This window comes from Symphalangus syndactylus, chromosome 21 (assembly GCF_028878055.3).
Source record: "Symphalangus syndactylus isolate Jambi chromosome 21, NHGRI_mSymSyn1-v2.1_pri, whole genome shotgun sequence".
Classification (NCBI taxonomy): Eukaryota; Metazoa; Chordata; class Mammalia; order Primates; family Hylobatidae; genus Symphalangus; species Symphalangus syndactylus.
In genome coordinates, this window is record NC_072443.2 from 17925313 (window position 1) to 17950005 (window position 24693).

Here is a 24693-nt window from a genome sequence, read left to right on the forward strand (position 1 = left end):
CTGGGATTACAGGCATGAGCAACCGCGGCCTGTGAGGGCTTTCTACTTTTAAGATTTCAGGACGTATAGCCTGGGAGGTAAATGGTAGTATATATATATATACACACACACACACACATACACATACTGTATATATATATATATATGGTATATTATATATACATATATACTGAATATTATACTCTATATACACATATCTACTGTATATTATACTGTATATATATATATATACACATACACACATACACACATGAGACAGAAAGAGAGAAGAGATAGACAATTTCATGTGAAAATATAAACTGTTAACATAAAATTTTGCTTCTCTGAGGAATATTTAGCTTTGTTCTCAATCTTCTCTGCAGAATTTAAGCATTTTTCTCAGAACTCACCAGATAGAATGAGGGAGGGGCCATATGATAGGAGCCAGAGATGAAGGGAGAACAATAGAGAGGGTGCTTTGGGAGAAATAGTACAGTAAGGCTAGGGAATACTTCTCTCCAACAAAAAGACCAAGGTCACAGCTATATCTCTTCAGAAGCCAATCTTTCTTTTAAAATGTCAATTTCCATCTATTTCTTGCTTCACAGACATTCCATTCATTGCTGGATTTAAAATAAAGCCTTTCCTTGTGCAACCTTTCTATAGAAAAAGAGAAATATGGGGGACAGTAGAGTCTAAGAAGTGATTAAGAATATCTAGTGGACTTTCCCAGACTGTAAATCTTTACATATATCTGAGCCTAATGAGGTGATTTATTGTGCTATAATGCACAGTGAATTATACAGATGCTTCTTTTTGATCATGCTGCAGAATGGAACTAAATACTAAATACCAAATAGCACTCCCATGATTCTTATAGATGTCATTCATATGGCATATTTATGCTTTTTTATATAGCAATTCTTATTCTTAGCTCTTAGGCAATTATGGAATCTTTTTTGTCATTTTAATAATCATGCTCCATTTGAGTTATGCAAGGTAGAATTTCTAAGTAGAAAGTCTTGTTTTTATTAAACGTTTTTAGTAAACATTTTGGAAAAAGTCTGTTTTTTGATGCTACTTCTGCACTCTTTCTCAACATGATATTACTTGGTATTGTCCTTATTAACCATAGTATACCATATTCTGAAAATATTAGAGAGGGTTAAAAATCGGTCATGTATAAGTAAAGTTAATGGAATAGAAAGGAAACCACATTTAGGAAATGGAAGGCAGAAGCAAATGTATTAACCATGAGTTAGAAACGGTTTAGTCTTTGGAATGAAGCAGCAAGAGTTTAAAAATCTTGTTTGTGATTCACTAGCTTTGTGACCTTGGAGAATTACTTCAGATTTGTGAGTATCAGTTTAGTAGGTGATATCAATTGCAACTTCGCAGAATTATCACAAGTATTAAATAAAGGACTTAGTATCTGGGAAAGCATATAAAATTACTAATAGTTACATTTTTGTTAATATTACCGTTATTATTATCATACGTATAGTATTTTCTTTCACTGACAATGCATTTAGGACATAAGGAGAACCATAGAACAGTGCTTCTCCAACTTAAATGCAGAGCATGAATCACCTGTAGTTTTGTGAAAATGCGAATTCTGTCTCAGTAGTCCTGCAAACTAAGGAACTCTTGGTAATGCTGGCGCTGCTAGTTCACCAACAGACCACACGTTTTGCAACAGCTATATAGAATGTCCTGTTTCTTTTTTTAATCACAAAACATGGCAAGCTCTAAAATAAAGCAGAATAACAGATTTAAATATTAATACTCATGTCCTCAATTTATGATTTCTCCCTCCCTAACAATGGTATAATTCTGATTAAAAATTAGCAAAGAAAAAAATTGAAATTAATCTTCCTATGTTTATTCTTTTAACAAATTCTGGGTGATTACTACTGGGTTACTTGCTGTAGGAAATAGAAAAATTGCTTTGACATAGATCCTTAAGAATCTGTCCCACTACAAGCTTATTTTTGTAGGAAGCTAAAAGATTTATATAAATAACCGTAATTAAAGAGACAAATCAAGAAGTGCAATGAAAGACGTAGGGAAAGTGCTAGAGGAGTTTGGGGTGGAGTAAAATTATCCTAAAATAATATCTGTGCATAACATTATGCTATCTTCCCTAACCAGCGCTTGACCAAATTGTCACAGTGAACTTTGGTCCTTTCTTATATCTTAGTTTTGGTTCCCACATCCTTCTGTTTGGGGAAGTTCTTGTTTTCCTCATGTAATAACAACAACACTTAAACAATGTATACTAGATAAAAGGAACTATATTGCTTGCTTTATTTACATAGTTAATTTAATTTGCACAATGAACTATGAAGTAATCAGCATTATTTCCTTCATTTTACATATGAGAAAATGGAGAATCAGCGACATTGAATCATCTCAAGTTTCTAAAATATCCACTCTCACCAGGCTGTTTACCCTGTTTTTGTCTGTATGCTGCCATAACAAAATGTCACAGATTGAGTAATTTATAAAATACAGAAATGTATTTCTCACAGTTCTGGGGCTGAGAAGTCCAAAATCAAGGCAGCGGAGATTTGGCAGTTGGTCCCGAGGTGGCACCTTCTTGCTTCGTCTTCACCTGACAAAAGTGGGCAAAAACGGACAATGTAAGGACATGGCAGAAGAGACTGAGGAGCCAGGCATTCCTGTAAAGCATCTTTTACGAGGACATTTATCTCATTCATGAGGGTGGATCCTTCTTCACTTAATCACTTAACCAAAAGCCCCATCTATTGATATCATTTTCCTGGGATTTTAGTTTCAACATACAAACTTTGGATGGGCACATAGGTTCAAATCATAGCACCCTCCAAATTATAATGCCTCTCTCACGCCTGTTCTCCTTGAAGTACCCTCTGGTTTTGCTCTCTTCATTCTTGCCATCACAGTTAACCCTTCAGTTCCATTTCTTTAAGTAATCTCTAAATTTGTAAGATGGTTCCATCTTTTTTTTTTTGTATATGGCAGACTCTCAAACATATTTGTCATATGAACTAAGTAGGTAAACATGTAAATGCCTGCTAAATTTTAGTGAATGATATAATGGCCTAAAGATGTATCTACCCTTCAGCCAAATATATTTACTTTTAGTAGCAATCTCCTGCCATATACAAAGTCACGACTCTAGGGGTAAACATTTTAGCCCGTGGGTAAGATGTAAAGCAGTGGTATGTTATAGTGACAACTCACTGTCATAGCACTGGGACATGCTCCTCTATCTGCTACAAATTGAATCAACAAAATATATATGATTTTGTGAGATTTAAATGTATGCTCCTGTTAGTAAAATAAAAGTATGGGAAAACTTTACAGAGTAGATTTAATAGAAATGTTTTCCTGAGTTATCTGCCTTCTTTATTTTTATGTTATGCTTTAAGTCTATGGTCAATGTATAGAGCTATGATTGATGTGCTTTTTCAATTCTGTTCAGAACACACAGGTTAATTTTCTTCTTTTAAATCTTCTTGAATTTTGTCTAACATTTTTTGTTCCAATTTCTTACTAGATTATACTCCCTTCCCTAACTGCTTCATGATTACTTATACACAAACAATATTATGATATTTACACATTGAATTCATTTTAGGTGATGATTTTGGTCATAAACATGAGCAGGTTGTGAAGTGTTTCAGCCATCCCAGGGCATGGCTGTCAGTCCCTTGTCTAATGTTTCAAAAAAAAACTTGAATTTGTGATAATGCTGTGATGGCCCCTCAGATATTCTTACACACATCTTTGCCCCTTGTTCCCTCTAACTTTCCTCTTCTGATAAAAAAGCAAACACTGCCAAGCTCAAATGGAATTACATTTGGATGCATGTGTCACTATGCGATGGTTGCCAATAAAAGTACACAAGGAATTTTATCATGGTGAATTAAAGGCAAACAGACTTCAGAGAAATGAGCACGAACATGAAAATGGCACATGGTATGTGGATCTCACTGGAAAGTCATTCGGTACACAATGTTTTCACTAGAAAAATCCATTAGCTTTAGCTAGAAATTGAAATTACTTTGTAGGAAATCAGAATAAAATATGTGAAAACATTATATTCTGTGCAAGATTAATACCACGCATGGTGTTGAAAGGTTTGTGGTCTTGCTTAGTCGATGCTAAAAGGTCAGAAACCACAAAGATGCATATGTGCTGTCGTTTGCACAGTTACTAATTTTTCTCATTATTTCCATAATGAGATGTGCTGTTTCAACAGAGAAACCCTCTGGAGAGTGGCTTGCACTGTTTTCAGGCAGCTCTTTTGCTTTCATGTTTTGGCCTTGGCCAGGGAGTTCAGACAGACTTTTCATTTATTTTCGACAGGAATGTATTCATTTATTGTTTTAAATAATAATAAATAGATTTTAAAATTATTGTACATTACTGCACTTTAAACTCCATGAGGTCACGGACTCTAAAGTCTGGACATCATTGTATACCCTACATCTTGCACAAGGTTTAGAAAAAATGGCATGGACATCTATTTTTTGAATCAATAAATGAATACATAAAAGAATTCCAAACTCTAGTCCAAGGTTTTAGATTAATAATGTATTAAAATGCGTAAAATTTATAGACATAACTATTCTTATTTAGAAGCTTATTCTTTAGTTGGAGAGATAAAATATATGCACATAAAAGCTTAAGGAAAAATAATAAGGGTTTTGAAGTACTTACTATGTGAAAAATTTAGCATAAACCTTACATCCATTTATTTAACACATTTTATACGTTTCATTATTTATATATAGTGCTGATTGGTAGAATTCATATGTGAACGGAACTATAAAAATTTTGAGGATAAGCACTAGAAACACAGAATAAATAGAGTGTTAACATGCAAAACACAGAAATACTTACATGGACTAGGTGAAAGAAAAGATTTCTGGTTACATGTACACTGATTATTGAGGGATGAGTATGACATTATTATGCCAGAATCAATAAATATTTTAAATAGGGAGAAAACTATAATTATATATCTTTGTGTTCAACAGGAGTGGCAGTATAGATAAAGTAGAAGTTTGTTATACCTTGTTTATAGTCTTTTAAAGTTGTTTATAAATAAAATCTACTCTTAGTTAATTAATGGTTGATATTCATTTAAGTGTTTTAAAATTTTTGACCTCTGAATTGCCTTGTACATATGGAGAAATAAAGCTTGCCTAGCATAATTTCTTGAGTGGAGAATTGAATGATCTGGATAGATTTGTTGACAATAAATATGTCTGTACTTGTTTTATTCTTTAATCTTCATGAAGAAAAATATAAAAGTCATATTCTAGTATTTTATACCATGGAAAAAATATCTTATCCTTTTCCTAAGGAAAAATACATCATGACACAAAAGTAAAGTTAATGAAATTACTTACTTTATTAATTAACTGTCTATTATTTCTATGGGTTGAAGTAAATTTGATACTCAATGCTATTTAATCTAATTCTAAAAGCTTGAATGAGTAATGATTTTTTCATGTAAGGTTAGTTGAAATAAATTATCATTGATTTTCAGATTTAATATTAATTAGCTATTGCACATTCTTAATGGGAAACAAGTGTTTAAAAAGCCCTTTTTGGTTGCAAAAGGACCACGCCCATTGTAGACTTCTTAGAATACATCACATCTGGCCTCTTTTTTAGAGTGGGGAATTCAACTCATAAGTGGTTGGACATTGATTCTGAACATTTTGAACATTATTTGCCTGTCTTTGCCTGTCTTAACTCATACTGGTTGCTGTTCTTTTATAAGTAATCACCATGTTTAGCATGCACTTGAACTATTGTTACTTAGGGTGCTTGACTATTTACAAGTCTCACTAGGATTCTAGGTATTCATTAGTCTCGTGGTGTGTATTTGCTGATGGTCCTACTATCTTTGTTGGTTCAGTTACACAGTACCATCCAAGATGCTGCAACACATTATACACAGGGTATGGGTTGTGGGAGCTACAGATTTCAGTTATTATTCAGGCTCAGAAACTTAGAATCTCTGCAAGGTTGGACATGTTCCTTAGTCTTGTTTTAAGACCGTCTTGTTTTAAAAGTTATTACCAAATTCTTAAAATATAGAATAGGGGTGCTAGTAGTGCTCACAGAATTGTAGTAAAGATCAGCTGGGAAAAAAGAGCCTATTAAACAGAGCCTTGTATTTAATAAGTATCAGCTGCCTTCAATTAGGAATCTGTGTTGTCATGATTAGAAGATTGCTGGTTTATTTTACAGATCTGTAAGTATAGCCAAAACATGTCAAAATAACAACCAGAAAGAATCATATACCGTCCCTTGAACATTTCATCCCTAGAATCTAGCCAGATTAGCATCTCTATACTGACAATACTGTTAACACAGATTGTGCTCAAACCCCTCATTGACTTTTCAGCACCTGTAAATTACTGGAGATTTAGGAAGAAGTCTGGGGTTATGGCTTAGTTAAGCTGAGTTGCCAGAAAGTGTGAGATGCTGGATGCCTCCTCCAGTTCATTTCTCCAGCGGCCGCACCAGGCGTGTCCATAGCTCCGCTCCCGGGAGCTCGTCTCCGGCGTGGGGCGTGTGCGCACCCCTGGCCGGGAGGAGCCTGGAGCCTGCTCATTAGCAGCGCGGGCAGCTCTTGCGCCCGCAGGAGGGAGGCGGAAGCACAGCCCTGCGCCGCCAGCAGGAGGAGGGAGCGCGGCGGCTGCAGGCAGGGGAGGGAGAGGAAAGAACGGAGGGACGGCTCCCGGACAGAGTGGGAGGAATCGGGGAGCGGCCGGTCCGGGGGGAGCTGCTCCGCTGCGCTGCGCTCGTTATTCACAGGACGCGGCGGCGTTTCCCGGGGCCGCTTCCCGGTCCCCTGGGTGGAGGCTGCCGTCTAAACCTGACTCCAGGTGAGTTCCCCAAAGAGGTGAACCGAGGGGTCTCGAACCAGAGACGTGGAACTGGCGAGGCTGCTCGGCTCCCCAAGCGCTGCTGCCTTTACATTTCCCGATTCACGGGAGGTTTTGGGGGCGGCTGCACAGGCTGGAGGGGCGGATGGGCGGTTGCGATCCTCAGCCGGCGTGGGGGCGTTCGGGAGGAATTAGCTTCGGGGAATGGGGTTTTAGGAGATGTCCCCAAGGCACGCGCTATGTATGCGTTTCTAGACGAGCTTTTGAGACAGAAATTTGGCTTCCCGGATGCCCGTTTTGGCCTTCTGTCCTTCCTTTTGCTTGCCTCATGCCCAATTTTCCAAGCCAAGGAAAGGACTGGAAGGGCGTGGAAGTAGGAGGTCTGGGCACAGAATGCGGCAGGGCAGCCCTGGTCTCCAAGTTTGGGGGTGAGGGGTGGGACTCTTTTCCTTTCAGCCTAATTTACCAGGGGAAAACCCGCAGAGCAACTTGAGGTGCCTTTGCTCTGCACCCTCCATCAGCTTATTGGAGGGAACTTCTGGCTCGCTAGACAGCCTGTGACAGGTGACGGCAATTTAGCTTAAAAGCCATGTTGGTTCACTTCGTCTCCTCTTTATCCTTTGTTGCAAAATTGATACCTTTTTGGATTTCTTTAACAGCACAAAGTTTAAGTGGCCGGCTGACAGGAAATATTTCTTTTGAAAATGCTATGAGAAAAGTGATGAGTTAACATTGAGAGAAAGGCAACTTTATTTTCTTGGAAGAACTTTGGGGAAAGAGATTGATAGAGAAATTCTGGGCATGAAATTATGGACATTTCCCACAGAACTTCCTTCATTTATTTATTTTTTTACATTTCCTTCATTTTTTTAATCGTGTGTGTGTGTGTGTGTATCAGAGAGACAAAATTCCTTGGAGGTATTAGGACTTTATTTGGTTTAGAAGTTTCTTTCTTACTAATAGCACTAATTTGTGATCATCATGATTGTAAGAATTTACTAAGTGTTTTGCTTTTAGGTGTTTTGGGTCTGTTTTTTTTAAAAATTCAATACTTACTTTGTGGGCCTTGCTGAATACCTGTCTATAAAATCGGTGGGCATACAGTTAGTCACATGACCCACTGTGGATTTAATAGCAGGTAAGTATACAAATGATAAGTTTAGGAAATAAATGTCAGAATCAACATTTAGGTGTGAAATTGAAATATCTTTCAAATATTTACCAAATTCTCTTTTAGGATCCAATGTCATTTTATGGTCAAGAGAGCTTAAAGGTTTCTCAGATTGAGATATATGTATCTACTTTGTTAATCAAAATGTAATGTTTTATTTTGTTCTTTCTTAATGACTGTTTGAATTCAACAAATAAAACTTGCATAGTTAATGTAAGGTCCTTTCACATATATTACTTCTCCAATTTTTAATATAAATTTAAGGAGAAAAGCAATATTAATTCCATTTTGTAGATGAAGAGACTGTGTCACAGAAGTATTACTTTACCTAGATTTCTGTAATTATTATGTTATAAACTTAGAAACTACATATTATTCTGGAACATATAAAATATATGAATGTTATAAACCATAAGAATTCAGACCTATGCTATTTAACTTCAAGTTTAGTTCTTTACCCAAACAATTGCATGACTACATTGAGACTACTGAAGTAATTATATATGAACATGCTATATGAAAAAATACTTAAAACATTTCTTATTTTTCTCGTTTCTCTTTGATGTAAAATATACTATAATTTTATGGAGTTATATTCCATATTTAGATGCTCCTAACTTCCAAATAACACCTAAACTCCTAAAAACTGACCTGTGTCCTTCTTAATAGAAGTGGCTTGACAGGGAGACTCAATTTTTACTAAGAATATTCTTGGGATAATTTATGTCTTATAATCAAGATAAAGACAGGCCACATTTAGTTGTATTTTTAAACCACTTAGTGTGAACTTGCAACGCAGACATAACTTGCTTTCAGGCTACGCTGCCAGTTTGCAGTGAATAGTCTTTAAGATTCCGTGGAAACATTTGCAGATATAGCTAATGTCTATCTGATGTAGGATTTATGAGAAAAGGAGAGGTAGAAACTGAATGCTCTTATATTTCCTATGTGACCACATTCATAAAACTTTATTGATAAGTACTTTGTTGTCTGACATGGGCTGATACAAATAGGCTTCTTCAAGAGTTGAGGAAGAAAACAAAATCCCTATAATACAGCCTTTTTCCTCCTTTTCTTTCTTAAGCAGTAATAGTTGATCCTAGCTTTTGTGTGTCTATGCATGCTCAACACAGTTAGGGGTATAAGGAGAAGTTAAGCAAGAATATTGAATGCTAGCTAGGAAACTTTTTGGAGTCTCAAATACTTTGAAACGATTTTTCACATTATATACATAAAACTCATAGTTACATTTAGGAACTAAGTATATTATACACAACTTTGCATCTGATTACAGGATTCCCTGTACATTTATAGCTCAGGTATTCTGGAAAGAGTCAAGATAATTAGTTTTATGGCTCTTGCCCGTGTGACCTGTTCCTTTCTGGTCCTGATATTAAAAGGATGACTTAAATTTTCTGCAATGTCAAAATTTTCTCTTCCCTCGGATCCTACAAAATACTTCAAGCAGTGTATGTGTGATACTCGCTGTCATTCCAACATTTCCAATCCTCCTGAGAATGCTAAACAATGCCCTAGATTTCTTCCTTTGTAATCCTTTCCGATAGAGGGTTAGCTGAGTTAGGAAGAAAGGAGAGAGGGAGAGAAAAGACAGATGACATTTTATCCCTCAGGAAAGAACAAGTCCAATTGTATTCCTAATTTAGAAGTATTATTCTACAAACATTCCTGAACAAGAGGGCTTTGCATATACATTAAAGCAGAATACCTAGTCAACTTCTAGTTGTGCCATGTAATGAGATGGAAGTAAGATGAGCAAGCCGAGATCATTTTTGTTGGAGAACTGAGACCACATGAAATCGGTAACAGAGTTACCCCAACTGGGGGGCAAGAGGACTTGAAAGTTTCCTCCATAAATTTGCAGTTAGTACAGGGCTGCTCCAGTAATCAGAGTCATGAATGCCCTAGAGTGTCTGTATAACCCTGTACACAGGCTGAGACAGCTCTAATGGCCCAGAAAAGCCTCTGGACAGAATCACTGCACGCTTGGACATTGTCCGACCGCATGTATGAGAATAGTGAGTGCTGAGGAGTTGTGGGTAGCTCGGTACAGCTCTTGCTAAAGGAGTGTCATCAACATTCATCGCTGAAAGTGAATGTTTTCATTCACATATGTGATGCCTATTAGGTCATGCTTTCTTGGATACAAATTTGTACAAGATATGAATTAATTTTTGAACATCCTTTCTTAAAAGTACCATGTTCATATAGTTGCTCATTTTAATATGAGTAGTTCAGATGGGACATAATACAGTAAGGAGATGATTGAACATCCTAAGATCTAGTGTATATACCTTTGTTCATGATGAGATTCATCCCCTGTCCCCCTTTGTAGTGACACTGATGGCATAAGGGAGTATTAGATGAAATTTAATGCAGAAAACAATGGGATAAATGAATGGTAGATATGGTTGACAACCACCATTTTCACTGAAGTTGTTTCAAAGCAAAGAAATTTGGGATAAATTCATTTTATTTGCTCCTGAAGGGTAATTAGGAATAAGTAGGAATTGTGAAGAGGCTGTAGTGTTGACATTAAGAGAAGTTTTTGATTCTTAAAATAGGATATATTACACAAGAGTGAACAAACAGAAGATACTGAACAAATATTCTGTCATAAGTAAGTGATGGATTATTTGGACTTGTTGAACTATGTTTTTAAATGTATTATTTAAATATTTAAATATTATTAAAACCTTAAATAATATTTAAATATTATAAAAGTTATAGAAAATTGTGTTTTCAATACAAATATACACTTATAAGCTATATTGTAGATATGGGAGTAAACAATGCAATTTTTTTTTACTGAGTGAAAAATTTAGTTTTTTAAAATTCCAGATGGAGCTAACAGCTTAGTGTGATACATATTTTGAATTTCAAAATTTGTAACCAAATAGGACAAATGTGTTGAACTGTACTTTTCTCGAAGAACTGTGATAAGATGAGCGGTGAAAAAATTACAGCATACTTACCAGGGATCAAATACTTGCTTAGGGTTAATAAGAAAAATCTCAGCAAACGCTAGAAATGATGTACACGACCTATCACAGACCCATGATTAAAGTGGTATCTTGTTAGGTATATGAGCTTGAAAAGAAACGGCATAGCTTCACTTTACCTCAGTTGCTTCTTTTGTAAAACGGGGAGACTAAGAGTGTGGTAACTCAAAATCCTTTGTTAATGATTTGCTTCTTAGAACAGTGCCAGGTCCAATTAGGATTAGATTGCTATTTTTATTATTGATATTTGCCCTAGTTCTGCCTTTTATTGACTGTGTGAAATTGCTGAAGATCCCTTTCTAAAGCTTTGTTTCTTACCTACAAGCTGGGAATAGAATACCTGCTATGAAGAGTGGTTGTTAGTACATTAGAAAGGCTGGATATTTGTTTATATAAGGGGCTCAGCGCATGGTAGAAATTTGATAGCATTTTTTTCTTGCCCTCCCATGTATTACTGTGGAGACATCCCACATACTATGTCCAAGTTTTTATTTTCCCCTCAAATGCAATGTCAAGCACAAAACATTCCCATCTCCTAATTCTCTTCTGATGTTCTACAATCATTAAAGTATAGAAAACTAGAATGAGTGTTTTTATAACTTTTGCTGTACTTAAGCATGCGGAGAGAAGAGCGCTAGATCACAGGACACACTTTGATAGGAAAAGGGAAATATTTACACCACAAACAACTTTCTCCTCATGCTTAACAGTTTTATGCTGTCATTCTGTCAGCACCAAGTGAGATTTTTCTATTTAAATAGTTTTCTATTTGTGGTATGATAATTCATGTATGGACTTCCTGTAATTAACATAAATATAATGGATGGTTGAGAAGTGGTTTATTTTTACCAAGAGGAAAAAATTTGTACACGATTTTTTAAAATATTGCTTTGAAAATATTTAAAATTAATTTTGATTCAGTTGGTGGAAGATAGCGTCACAAACTCACTGCTAGTGGTATTCTTGAGAAGTAATGTTTGAATTTTCTAGGTATTGTCCCCAGACTGGCTTAAAAGAATTTAATTTTAGATGTAAATTTTCTGCTTAACATGGAAGATTTTTCCCTGAAAATATTAGCTTCATCAGATACACAGTTGCTTAGGGGTAGCTGCATGGAATTATGGGAAGGGTGAAATAGAAAAAAATTTTCATCTCTAAGTTATACATACTGGTGTAATCATATTGATTGGATGATAATGATAATTACAGCAATAATGTGATTGAAAGGGTAAGCAAGTAACCTATAATACAGTTACTAATATAATCCTGTGATTGAGTTTACCACTTCGTTTCTCTTTTCTGGAATCCCTTAAGTTTGTCACTATTGCACTTTATTTCCTTTGCTTATTGTAGTGGTGTATTAGTTGTATTACTGCTGCTATAACAAATTACCACACATTTACATAACTTAACACATATTTATTGTCTTGCAGTTTCAAAGGTCAGAAGTCCAAAATCACTTTAATTAGGCTAAGTCAATGTGTCTGCAGTGTGGGTTCCTTCTCCCGGTGCTGAGGGGAGAATCCATTCTCTTGCATTTTCTGCTTCTGGTGGCACCTGTCTTCGTTGTCTTTTACCCATTCCTCCATTTTCAAGGTGCGTTGCTTTTATTTCTGTTTCTGTCTCCGCGTTGTCTCCTCCTTTAACTTTGAGTCCTTCTCTCCACTTCATCTAAGGACTCCTGTGATTACTTTGGACTCACATGGATGATCTGGGATAATCACCTTGTCTCCAGATCCTTAACTGAATCGTATCTACAAGTCCCTTTGGCTGTGTCAGGCAGCACATTCCCAGGGCCTGGAGATTAGGTCAAGAACATCTTTTGGGACTATTATGCAGCCTATCACAAGTGGTAATAACACTTTTATGCCTTGAGACCCTGAAATTAATGTACTTGCTTACGCATGGAAAAACAATGTATCTGTGGGGGTAACAGTTTATTTTTGAACCATTAGAAGGTATTGATGGGGAAGTTTTCATCTGACAACAGATATTGATAAATTAAATACCCTTAGATTTGTCAAAACTAGCTTTAGTAAAATATAAGTAAAAGTATTTGCACTGCTAGGGTCAAAAATATTAATTAAACCCATTATTTATCAAGGCCAAGTCCTGGATTAGTTAGGTTTAAATTAACATACAACATTATCTTCCATCGTGCTTATTTGTGAAGCTTAGTTCTTGTTGACAAAACCTCATCCATATAAGAAAGCATGGAAAGGTTGGTGTTTTTTTAACCTTTGCAGAATATAAATTTTCAAAGGGATGTTAGACAGTAGTTCCATCATAATTGATGCAGTTCACAAACATTCATTATGAATATTTTATCTCATGAGTTATATCTATGACACTAATCATAGACTTCTAGAAGAAATTTAGCAATGGTCATGTCAGCCTTTCAAATCTTTCTGTAACCTAGAAGAGGATCATTGCATAAGATAGATTCATTTTCCCCTTTATTCCATTGTTGCCAGAGAGAACTTGAAATGCCCTGTTCAAATTAATTTAATGCAAATGAATTCTTGCTGCCTGACAAGTAGTTTGTCCTTCATTTTTCTTAAAATTATATTGAAAATGGATGTGACGTGCTTTACTGGTTGTTGTGCAGGGAGCATTGTCCTTCCTAAAAGCTCCCTCATTTGTCAAAATGAAGCCATTAAGAGTAAAGTAAATTATGTTATCTGATCATAGTATCACAATTGACCTTAAAACAATAAATTTTATAATGAGTGCAAATTGCTGAATAGTGTTTGCAGTTGTAGAAATTTCAAAGGAAACCCTGGTTGAGATACAAAGCTGCTATAATCATTTTTAAAATCTTTGTTTTTCTTTTGCTTTGGAACAGTAGTGCAGTAAGTACTTTTGCCTTATTGTTCTCTCTGCCTTCCAGAAACCCTCATTCAAATATTCTAAGTTTTTAAGTCTTTTTCATTTCTTTTAATATTGTAACATTTAACAATGTCAAAGGAAGTATAATTTTTCTGGAAATCAAGCTAAAAATAAAGAGAAGCCGATGTAAATGAACATCAAATTAACAAGATTGATTAGGAAAAGTAATTTTTGAAAAGGGCCCAAAATCCCTTTGCACATAAATGCAAAAGAATTTAGTGAAAGAAGGTGAAACTGGAGTAAAGAACTCTACGGATGCGTAAGTAACTCTTAATGAAAATGAGTAACGTACATGCATATCTTTAGCTCCCAGTTTCAGAGATACAGTAGTTGTACAACAAATGGTCCTTTCCTGCTGTTAAGGAAGCCTCTCCTCCTCCAGCCATGCTATTCCTCAGAGCAAGCTCTTCCACTGAGTTTTCAGCAACCATAAGTAAGAAGGATGGTACGATAGGCTGCGTGTACATATGGCCCTCGTTAGCAGGCCAACTGTTCCTTTTGCCCACCCACATCACTGGGGACATATGGCATTACTTTGGCTGTGGAAATGTGTGTGTGGACATATCTTGGTATGTTGATTGTCTTTCTCTTGTCGCTCGTGCAACCGTCTCCTTGTGGAGATCGTATTATCCATAACACTAGATTTGAGGATGATAAATGACGTTGTTATTATTAACTGAATTTGCCTCTCCAGTTTGATCACAAAACCAGTGAATGTTTGCTTATGGAACATGTAAAGCTTATAGAAGATGGAAAGCTTACGGAAAGAAATGATGGCTTTTCTAAGCATAAGAGTCAGGCCTTTTTCAATCAAAAACGAACTCATTCAAAAATTCAAGAGTTATGTAAAACCAGAACAGCAGAGGGTTCAGAAATGCTATTGAGATCATTTATTATAAAATAGCCATTAATGAAATGTAATAGTGAGTCTGTTGTTGTGACTATGTGGAGAAATTAATGAGAAAATATAAGATAGGCTGGAATGAAGAGAGTCATCTGATCCCAGCATAATTCATTTTATATAGTTCACAGTATTGTAACTTTAAAAAAATTATGAATTTTTTCAATACTGTGAATTCTGAATTTGCAATATGAGGCTTTTCAATCCTTGCAACAAGTGTGTATTTTTCAGTGGTTCTAGAATTATCGGGGCTTTCAAGCTGCTTCTGATAAGAAGGCAAGGCTAGAGGACTCGTGTTGAGGTGGCATTTGCACAGGACTTTAGATAACATACATCGATGATGTAGAGAGAAGAGCAGGTGATGTTGCTGAGGATTATAGGGGAGATAATAACACTGAAAGGCACCTTTTGCTCCCTCTGCTGACCTATTTGTGTATTCAGCTGTGTAGCATATTTCTTGAATAATTACATAGTAATTTCACACACTACATTAAGAAAATCTGAACAATTTTTACTAAACTCATGTTTTCTAAATATTAAGTAAATAAAACCAATATTTGGCTAGGTAACATTTATAAAAACAGGATTTCTAGATAGATGATGATAAATTCTCATCTATATCTATAGAGCTGATAAATTTTCAAAACCCTTTGAATATCACTTGTACTACAAAGTCTCGTTTCAGTTTCAGTGCCATAGCACATTGATTAATCACCACTAAAGCGGTACATGAAATATTGGGCAATATAGGTATTTGGTAATGGTGATTGATGCACAGAATACAGCACCATTATTATGCACTGGCCTTGAGAACTTTAGTTTTCATCTTCATTCACCTGATAGAGAGCAAACTAACAGCTTTTTTCTTTCACCTTGCTGGAGAATAAACTAACAACTTCAAATTATCTGATCCATCCAAAAACTTATTTCCTTGAAACTCACTGATTTATTTATTATTTCGGGGGGATCACTATTATTTGCTGTAGTAAAATATCAAATGATCAATGTTTTATACCAACATGGCAGCTCCCATGATAGGCAACACAATGAAAACAAACAGGTTTACTACCAAGAATTATACTATATTGCTTTTATTGACAGAAAAAGCATACAGATAATTTTATTCAGAGATTTTATGTGAATTATTTTGATAAGTGTACACATATATTTATAACTGACCTTTCTTTGTCAAGTGTGTGCCCACACACGTATTCATACTAAATCAATCTTAGAGATCTTATCCAAAGATTGAATTTCTTAAAGTGACTGTTCCAAATATGTATAATTTATGGCAAAAAAGTCACAAAATGGCAATACAAGGAGGGATAAAAGTGAAGATAAAGGGGGAGATGATGGTTAAAAACACCTGTAAATGAATAATTGATTTTGATTTAAATTCTCTTTAGTTCCTAGCTGATGAAATGAATATAAATGAAATCATTATGCAAAACACCTCTATTTGTTGTATATGCATGTACATATATGTGTTACAAATACAAAACTGATAGGATATTAACATATATTCACACTCATAATGTGCATATATGTACATAATGAAAATGAGTGCTTGTTTTATATGTATGTATACACACACATACACATATTGCATACTTTCATTTTTTAAAATTTTACTTTAAGTTCTGGGATACATGTGCTGAACATGCAGGTTTGTTACATAGGTATACTTGTGCCATGGTAATTTGCTGTACCCATCAACCCGTCATCTAGGTTTTAAGCTCCACATGCATTAGCTATTTGTCCTAATGCTCTCCCTCCCCTTTCCCCCCACTCACCAACAGACCCCAGTGTGTGAAGTTCCTCTCCCTGTGTCAACATGTTCTCATTGTTCAGCTCCCACTTATGAGTGAGAACATGCAGTGTTTGGTTTTCTGTTCCTGTGTTAGTTTGCTGAGGATGATGGTTTCCAGCTTCATCCATATCCCTGCAAAGGACGTGAACTCATCCTTTTTTATGGCTGTGTAGTATTCCATGGTGAATATGTGCCACATTTTCTTCATCCAGTCTATCATTGATGGGCATTATGTTGGTTCCAAGTCTTTGCTATTGTAAATAGTGCCATGATAAACATATGTGTACATGTGTCTTTAGAGTAGAATGATTTATAATCCTTTGGGTATATACCCAGTAATGAGATTGCTGGATCAAATGGTATTTCTGGTTTTATATCCTTGAGGAATCACCACATTGTATTCCACCATGGTTGAACTATTTTACAAGCCCACCAACAGTGTAAAAGTGTTCCTATTTCTCTGCATCTTCTCCAGCATCTGCTGTTTCCAGAATTTTTAATGATCACCATTCTAACTGGTGTGAGATGGTATGTCATTTTGGTTTTGATTTGCATTTCTCTAATGACCAGTGATAATGAGATTTTTTCATATGTTTATTTGCCACATACATGTCTTCTTTTGAGAAGTGTCTGTTCATATCCTTTGCCCACTTTTTGATGGGGTTGTTTGTTTTTTTTTTTCTTGTAAATTTGTTTAAGTTCCTTCTAGATTCTGGATATTAGACCTTTGTCAGATGGATAGATTGCAAAAATTTTCTCATATTCTGTAGGTTGCCTGTTCGCTCTTGTGATAGTTTATTTTACTGAGCAGAAGCTCTTTAGTTTAATTAGATTCCATCTGTCAATTTTGGCTGTTGTTTCAAGTGCTGTTGGTGTTTTAGTCATGAAGTCTTTGCCCACACCTATGTCCTGAATCATATTGCCTAGGTTTTCTTCTAGGGTTTTTATAGTTTTAGGTTTTACATTTATGTTTTTAATCCACCTTGAGTTAATTCTTTTATAAGATATAATGAAGTGGTCCAGTTTCCCTTTTCTGCATATGGCTAGCCAGTTTTCCCAGCGCCATTTTTTAAATAAGGAATCCTTTCCCCATTGCTTGCTTTTGTCAGGTTTGTTGAAGATCAGATGGTTGTAGATGTGTGGTGTTATTTCTGAGGCCTCTATTCTGTTTCATTGGTCTATATATCTGTTTTGGTATTAGCACCATGCTGTTTTGGTTACTGTAGCTTTGTAATATAGTTTGAAGTCAGGCAGCGTCATGCCTCCAGCTTTGTTCTTTTTGCTTAGGTTAGTCTTGGCTCCACAGGCTCTTTTTTGCTTCCATATGAAATTTAACATAGTTTTTTTCTAGTTCTGTGAAGAAAGTCAATGGTAGCTTGATGGGAATAGCATTGAATCTATAAATTACTTTGGGCAATATGGCCATTTTCATGATATTGAGTCTTCCTATCCATGAGGATGGAATGTTTCTCTATATGTTTGTGTCCTGTCATTTCCTTGAGCTCTGGTTTGTAGTTCTCCTTGAAGAGGTCCTTCACATCCCTTGTAGGTTGTATTCCTAGGTATTTTGTTTTCTTTATAGCAATTGTGAATGGGAGTTTACTAATGATTTGGCTCTCTGCTTGTCTGTTATTGGTATATAAGAATGATTGTGATTTTTGCACATTAATTTTATAACTTTGCCAAAGTTGCTCATCAGGTTAAGGAATTTTTGGGCTGAGGTGGTGGCATTTTGTAAATATACAATCATGTCATCTGCAAACAGAGACAATTTGATTTCCTCTCTTCCTATTTGCATACTTTTATTTCTTTCTCTTACTCGATTGCCCTGGCCAGAACTTCCAATACTATGTTGATAAGAGTGGGGAGAGAGGGCATCCTTCTCTTGGGCCAGTTTTCAAAGGGAATGCTTCCAGCTTTTGGCCATTTAGCATGATATTAGCTATGCATTTGTCATAAATAGCTCTTATTATTTTGAGATATGTTCCATCAATACCTAATTTATTGAGAGTTTTTAGTATGAGGGGTGTTGAATTTTATTGAAGGCCTTTTCTGCATCTATTGAGATAATCATGAGGTTTTTGTCCTTGGTTCTATGTGATGGATTATGTTTATTGATTTGCATATGTTGAACCAGCCTTGCATGCCAGGCATGAATCCAACTTGATCGTGGTGGATAAGCTTTTTGATGTGCTGCTGGATTCGCTTGCCAGTATTTTATTCAGGATTTTCGCATCGATGTTCATCAGTGATATTGGCCTGAAATTTTCTTTTTCTATTGGTTCTCTGCCAGGTTTTGGAATCAGAGTGATGCTGGCCTCATAAAATGAGTTAGGGAGGAGTCCTTCTTTTTCTATTGTTCAGAATAGTTTCAGAAGGAATGGTACCAGCTCCTCTTTGTACCTCTGGTAGAACTCGGCTGTGAATACATCTGGTCCTGGGCTTTTTTTGGTTGGTAGGCTAGTAATTACTGACTCAATTTCAGAACTTGTTATTGGTCTATTCAGGGATTTGACTTCTTCCTGGTTTAGTCTTGGGAGGGTGTATGTGTCCAGGAATTTATCCATTTCTTCTAGATTTTCTAGTTTATTTGTGTAGAGGTGTTTACAGTATTCTCTGATAATAGTTTGTATTTCTGTGGGATCAGTGGTGATATCCCCTTTATCGTTTTTTAATGTGTCTATTTGATCTTTCTCTCTTTTCTTCCTTGTTAGTCTGGCTACCGGTCTATCTATTTTCTTAATCTTTTCAAAAAACCCACTCCTAGATTCATTGATTTTTTTGGAAGTTTTTTTTGTGTTTCTCTCCCATTCAGTTCTGCTGTGATCTTAGTTATTTCTTGTCTTATACTAGGTTTTTAATGTGTTTTCCATTGCTTCTTTTGATTGTGATGTTAGGGTGTCTATTTTAGATCTTTCCCACTTTCTGATGTGGACATTTAATGCTATAAATTTCCCTCTAAACACTGTTTTACCTGTATCCCAGAGATTCTGGTATGTTATGTCTTTGTTCTCATTGGTTTCAAAGAACTTATTTATTTCTGCCTTAATTTTGCTATTTACCCAGTAGTCATTCAGAAGCAGGTGGTTCAGTTTCCATGTAGTTGTGCAGTTTTGAGTGAGTTTCTTAATTCTGAGTTCTAATTTGATTACACTGTGGTTTGAGAGATTGTTTGTTATGATTTTCATTCTTTTGCATTTGCTGAGGAGTGTTTTACTTCCAATTATGTGGTTGATTTTAGAATAAGTGCTATGTGGTGCTGAGAAGAATGTATATTCTGTTGATTTGGGGTGGAGAGTTCTGTAGGTATCTATTATGTCCACTTGGACCAGAGCTGAGTTCAAGTCTGAATATCCTTGTTAATTTCCTTTCTTGTTGATGTGTCTAATATTGATAGTGGGTTGTTAAAGTTTCCCACTATTATTGTGTGGGAGTCTAAGTCTCCTTGTAGGTCTCTAGGAACTCGTTTTATGAATCCTGGTGCTACTGTATTTGGCATATATATATTTAGGATAGTTAGCTCTTCTTGTTGCATTGATCCCTTTACTACTATGTAATGCCCTTCTTTGTCCTTTTTTATCCTTGTTGGTTTAAAGTCTGTTTTATTAGAGACTAGGATTGCAACCCCTGCTTTTTTTTTCTTTCTTTCCATTTGCTTGGTAAATATTCCTCCATCCCTTTATTTTGAGCCTATGTGTGTCCTTGCAAGTGAGATGTGTCTCCTGAATACAGCACACCTGTGGGTATTGACTCTTTATCCAATTTGCCAGTGTATGTCTTTAATTGGGGCATTTAGCCCATTTATATTTACAGTTAATATTGTTATGTGTGAATTTGATCCTGTCATCATGATGCTAGCTGGTTATTCGGCACATTGGTTGAGGCGGTTTCTTCCTAGTTTCATTGGTTTTTATATTTTGGTGTGTTTTTGCAGTGGCTGGTACTGGGTTTTCCTTTCCATGTTTAGTGCTTCCTTTAGGAGCTCTTGGAAGGCAGGTCTGATGGTGACTAAATCTCTCAGCATCTGCTTGTCTGTAAAGGATTTTATTTCTCATTCACTTATGAAGCTTAGTTTGGCTGGTTATGAAATTTCATATGTACATCATGGAAAAGAGTGCATGTGATACACACACACATAGAAACACACACACACACACACATTGCATACTTTCATTTTTGTGTCCATTTCTTTTCTGATTTCATCAGCAGCCAACTAAAGAAAATAGAAAAAAAAATTGGTAATTTGATCTTTCATGTTCTGCATCTTCCAGCTTCACAACTTATAGTTTTCTATTTTTATTGTTATTGTGATCAGAATGAAAAAGTATACAATAGAATCAGAATCAGGTCAGAATCAACAAATATACTGTAATGTTTGTACATGCTTTCAATACAGTTTGTCTCTGCAAAGGGTGTGTGTGTTTCTATGCACATGTGCATGTACACAAGCGTGTAAATAAGTGTTTTATTCATGATGGAGAAAGGCTGGTCAAAATGATTCTGAATGAGATAGCACCACTACAGCAGATAATTAGGTCTCTAGCAATAAAACAAGTCATTAAACATGTTTCTAAGCATCTACTCAGTATCTGGCACAATGTTAAGTAGTATAAATATAATCATTAGCAAAATTCAGCTTCTACCCTCAATGGTATATGTGTAGAACAAATTGGTAAAGCTGGAGTACGTTTCAGGACCAAAAACAGTTTCTGTGTAGTTTCCACTTCATCAAGACCATGTTGTATACCTCTCATACACTTAAGCCATAGGGAAGCAATTATTCCATCCACCCTTTTACAGGGTAGTGGTGGGGAAGAAGAGCTGACTGTCATGCTTGAATTCACATAATTTCATAATTAAATAATTTCATGTTACATAATCTCAATAAACCTAAAATCCAATATATGATAAAGATAGTGTTTCAAATCAGTGGATAAGTGATAAACAGTTCATAAAATGGTGTTCAGATAATTGGCTATATGTATTTTATAGTTGCACAAAGGTATAATATGTCATTCATAAATACTAATTCCAGAGTGGATGTCAAATACACCTTTTCAAAACATAAAGAAAAAATACCATAGACAAATATCACTTGCAACATTACGGTTAAAATTAAATATCTAAACATAGCCCTAACCAATAGCAGAAAATTTTTTAAAAAAATTTATGGATTGGAATTTGTTAAAATATAAAACTTTTCTTTTTCAGAGGATACCATGAATATGTGTAAAAAGCAAATATCAAATCAGCAACAAGTGCTTGCAATTCACTTGATATATTTAAAATATGAGTAGTTCCAACAAATCATAAATAAATGATTAGTAGTCCAATAAAAAAAGACAAAGTACATTGACAGGAAACTGTATGAAACTCATGAACACTAAATGTATTAGATTCTCTATTGTTAAACAAAATGCAAAAACAATAGAGAACATTATTAATATGGAGTTACTATTTAACAAAATTATTGTATCCAGATTATAAGTAAATATATACATCCAAAAACCCTTATTTTCTCTGAAAGTTGTCACTTATGAGTCTATTTTGAAAATGTTTAAAGAATAGTAATTAATTAACTTTAATAAATAGGTACACCTATTGAGGGAAAGCAGACATTTCCATAATTTTTCTTCCGTTTCTAATATAGTAGATGGTAGGAAAATAATGACAATTGCATGTTCATACCTGGAGAATATGCATTCCATTTCTTTTAAACTTTTGCATTCTCAAAACTATATTGATACCTCAAAGCATACCCTTTGCTGTTGAAAGCAGCCTTTCAAGTATAAAGACACACACATCACTTTCCTTAAATCTTATATAAGGCAAGGGCCTAGATGCCTATCAGAAAATATATTTCAAGAATGCTTTTTTAGTAGTTCCTGTGGCCTTATCTTATAGAGGAAGGTTTTTTTTAAAACATACACACAGTTTTTGATGCACATTTTTATTGGAAAGAGCTTTTATTTCCTTAAATGTTTTGTTGTCTAAGTGTGAAAAGCATCCTGCAGTGGAATTTAGTGGCACAGATGCTTATTGTGATAGATGAGATGAACTTGCTTCCCTAAGCATGCATGGGCATGAAATGCATCTGGCTTCTGTACATAAAAGTCAGTTATGTTCCCAAATGTGTCTCTGCATTTACACAGACGTTTAGGGGCAGACACCCTACTGTTCCCTCAAAAGGCGGCTCTGCTTAATTATGAAGTTCAAGTTAGACCAGAAGTTGGAAAATACTAAATTCCACATTGCAGACAGAGCCTGAGCAGGTGATGTCACCACTGCATTCTAAGGTGGCAAGTCCTCAGAGAAGTCACTTATCACCTTACCATGGAGAAAAATAACCGTCTCCAGAACACAAGAGGATGCTTTAAGGTAGCGTACAATCAAGTGTGCAAACCTGTGCAATACATACCAGATGAAATCCAGTTCAGAGGCTCAGGAAAACAAACAAATGAGGATATGCCTTAAAAAATAGGACTTAATATAAACAGTCGTGAGAGTAAAACTATTGCTAAGCACATAGGAAACCTAAACCAGGCTTTCAGGAAGGAGTTTGGCACATGTGTGCACTGGTAGGAGGTGTAATGTGCAGAAATCCGGCCTTTTGTGGCATAGCAACTAAAGTTCCTTTTCTATTGTCCAGACAACCTTAAATATTCCTTTATACAGTAATATTTTAAAAAGGCCATCTACTGTGCACAATGTGTTAGCATCAAGGACATGAAATTTATCTGGAATATACCAAAACTTTAATCAATAGACTAGGACCAAAGCTTTTAAAAACAGGTTTTTTTAGATAAATCATTATAAGTTATTATTTCCTCGCCATAGGTAAGGCATGATACATAACTTTACTTTTTCTCAGTCACTTAGTGTGTAGGTAGAATAATGACCCTTAGCAGGATGACCTTTTGAATGTGTTGTTAGGCAGCATGGGAGCATTATGGTTAGAGGTGGAATTAAGATTGCTAATCACCTGACCTTAAAATGGAGCAATTTTCCTGAATTATCTAGGTGGGCCCACTGTAGTCACAAAGAACCTTCAGACAGGAAGGCGGAGAGACCAGAGTGAGCAGAAGAGCTTGGGGAAACTGGAGCCGAGGCTGAAGTGATGTGCTGTGTCCATGGAGGCAGAGGCCAAGAGCTCAGGGGTACATGTGACCCCTCAAACCTGGTGAATTCTCTCCTGGGATCTCCAGACAAAATATAGACTTGATGATAACTTGATTTTAGCACACTAAGACCCATTTTGGACTTCTGACCCCCAGAAGTATAAAGAAAAAAAATGTGTTGTTTTAAGCCTCTGAGTTTATGTTAATTTATTGTAACAGCAGTAAGAAACTAACACAGTAAGATGGCTTTTATTTTTATGTGATGTATAGCATTAAATTGGATATTCTAGGAAATATTGGAAATTTATTTATTTATTTTTTTGTCTGAGCTGGAGTCTCACTCTGTCGCCCAGGCTGGAGTGCAGTGGCGCAATCTCGGCTCACTGCAAGCTCCGCCTCCCGGGTTCCCGCCATTCTCCTGCCTCAGCCTCTCCGAGTAGCTGGGACTACAGACGCCGCCACCACGCCCGGCTGATTTTTTTTGTATTTTTAGTAGAGACGGGGTTTCACCGTGGTCTCGATCTCCTGACCTCGTGATCCGCCCGCCTCGGCCTCCCAAAGTGCTGGGATTACAAGCGTGAGCCACCGCGCCCGGCTGGGAATTTATTTTCTTAATATAGTTCTTCATATTAGAATAATGAGAACCATCGAGTAATTAAGTGTTCTAATTCGTGAAGGATGATTATATAAACAGTACGAAGGTTAAAAACCGAGGGGGGCCGGCTGGGCACAGTGGCTCATTCATGTAATCCCAGCACTTTGGGAGGCCGGGGCAGGTGGATCGCTTGAGCCCAGGAGTCTCAGATCAGCCTGGGCAACATGTGAAACCCCATCTCCACAAAAATACAAAAACCAGGCAGACGTGGTGGCGGCGCCTGTGGTCCCAGCCACTCAGGAGGCTGCGGTGGAAGG

The 24693-nt window shown here is 36.0% G+C and overlaps 1 long non-coding RNA gene across 1 annotated transcript in view; it reads left to right on the forward strand.

Annotated features, from left to right (window-relative positions):
• The first annotated feature begins 6478 nt into the window (after nucleotides 1-6478).
• The window catches only part of LOC134735468 (uncharacterized), a 63304-nt gene continuing 45089 nt past the window's right edge, over nucleotides 6479-24693 (forward strand). The window contains exon 1 of the long non-coding RNA XR_010118606.1: nucleotides 6479-6872. This is a non-coding gene — a long non-coding RNA (uncharacterized lncRNA). The remainder of the gene's footprint in view (nucleotides 6873-24693) is intronic.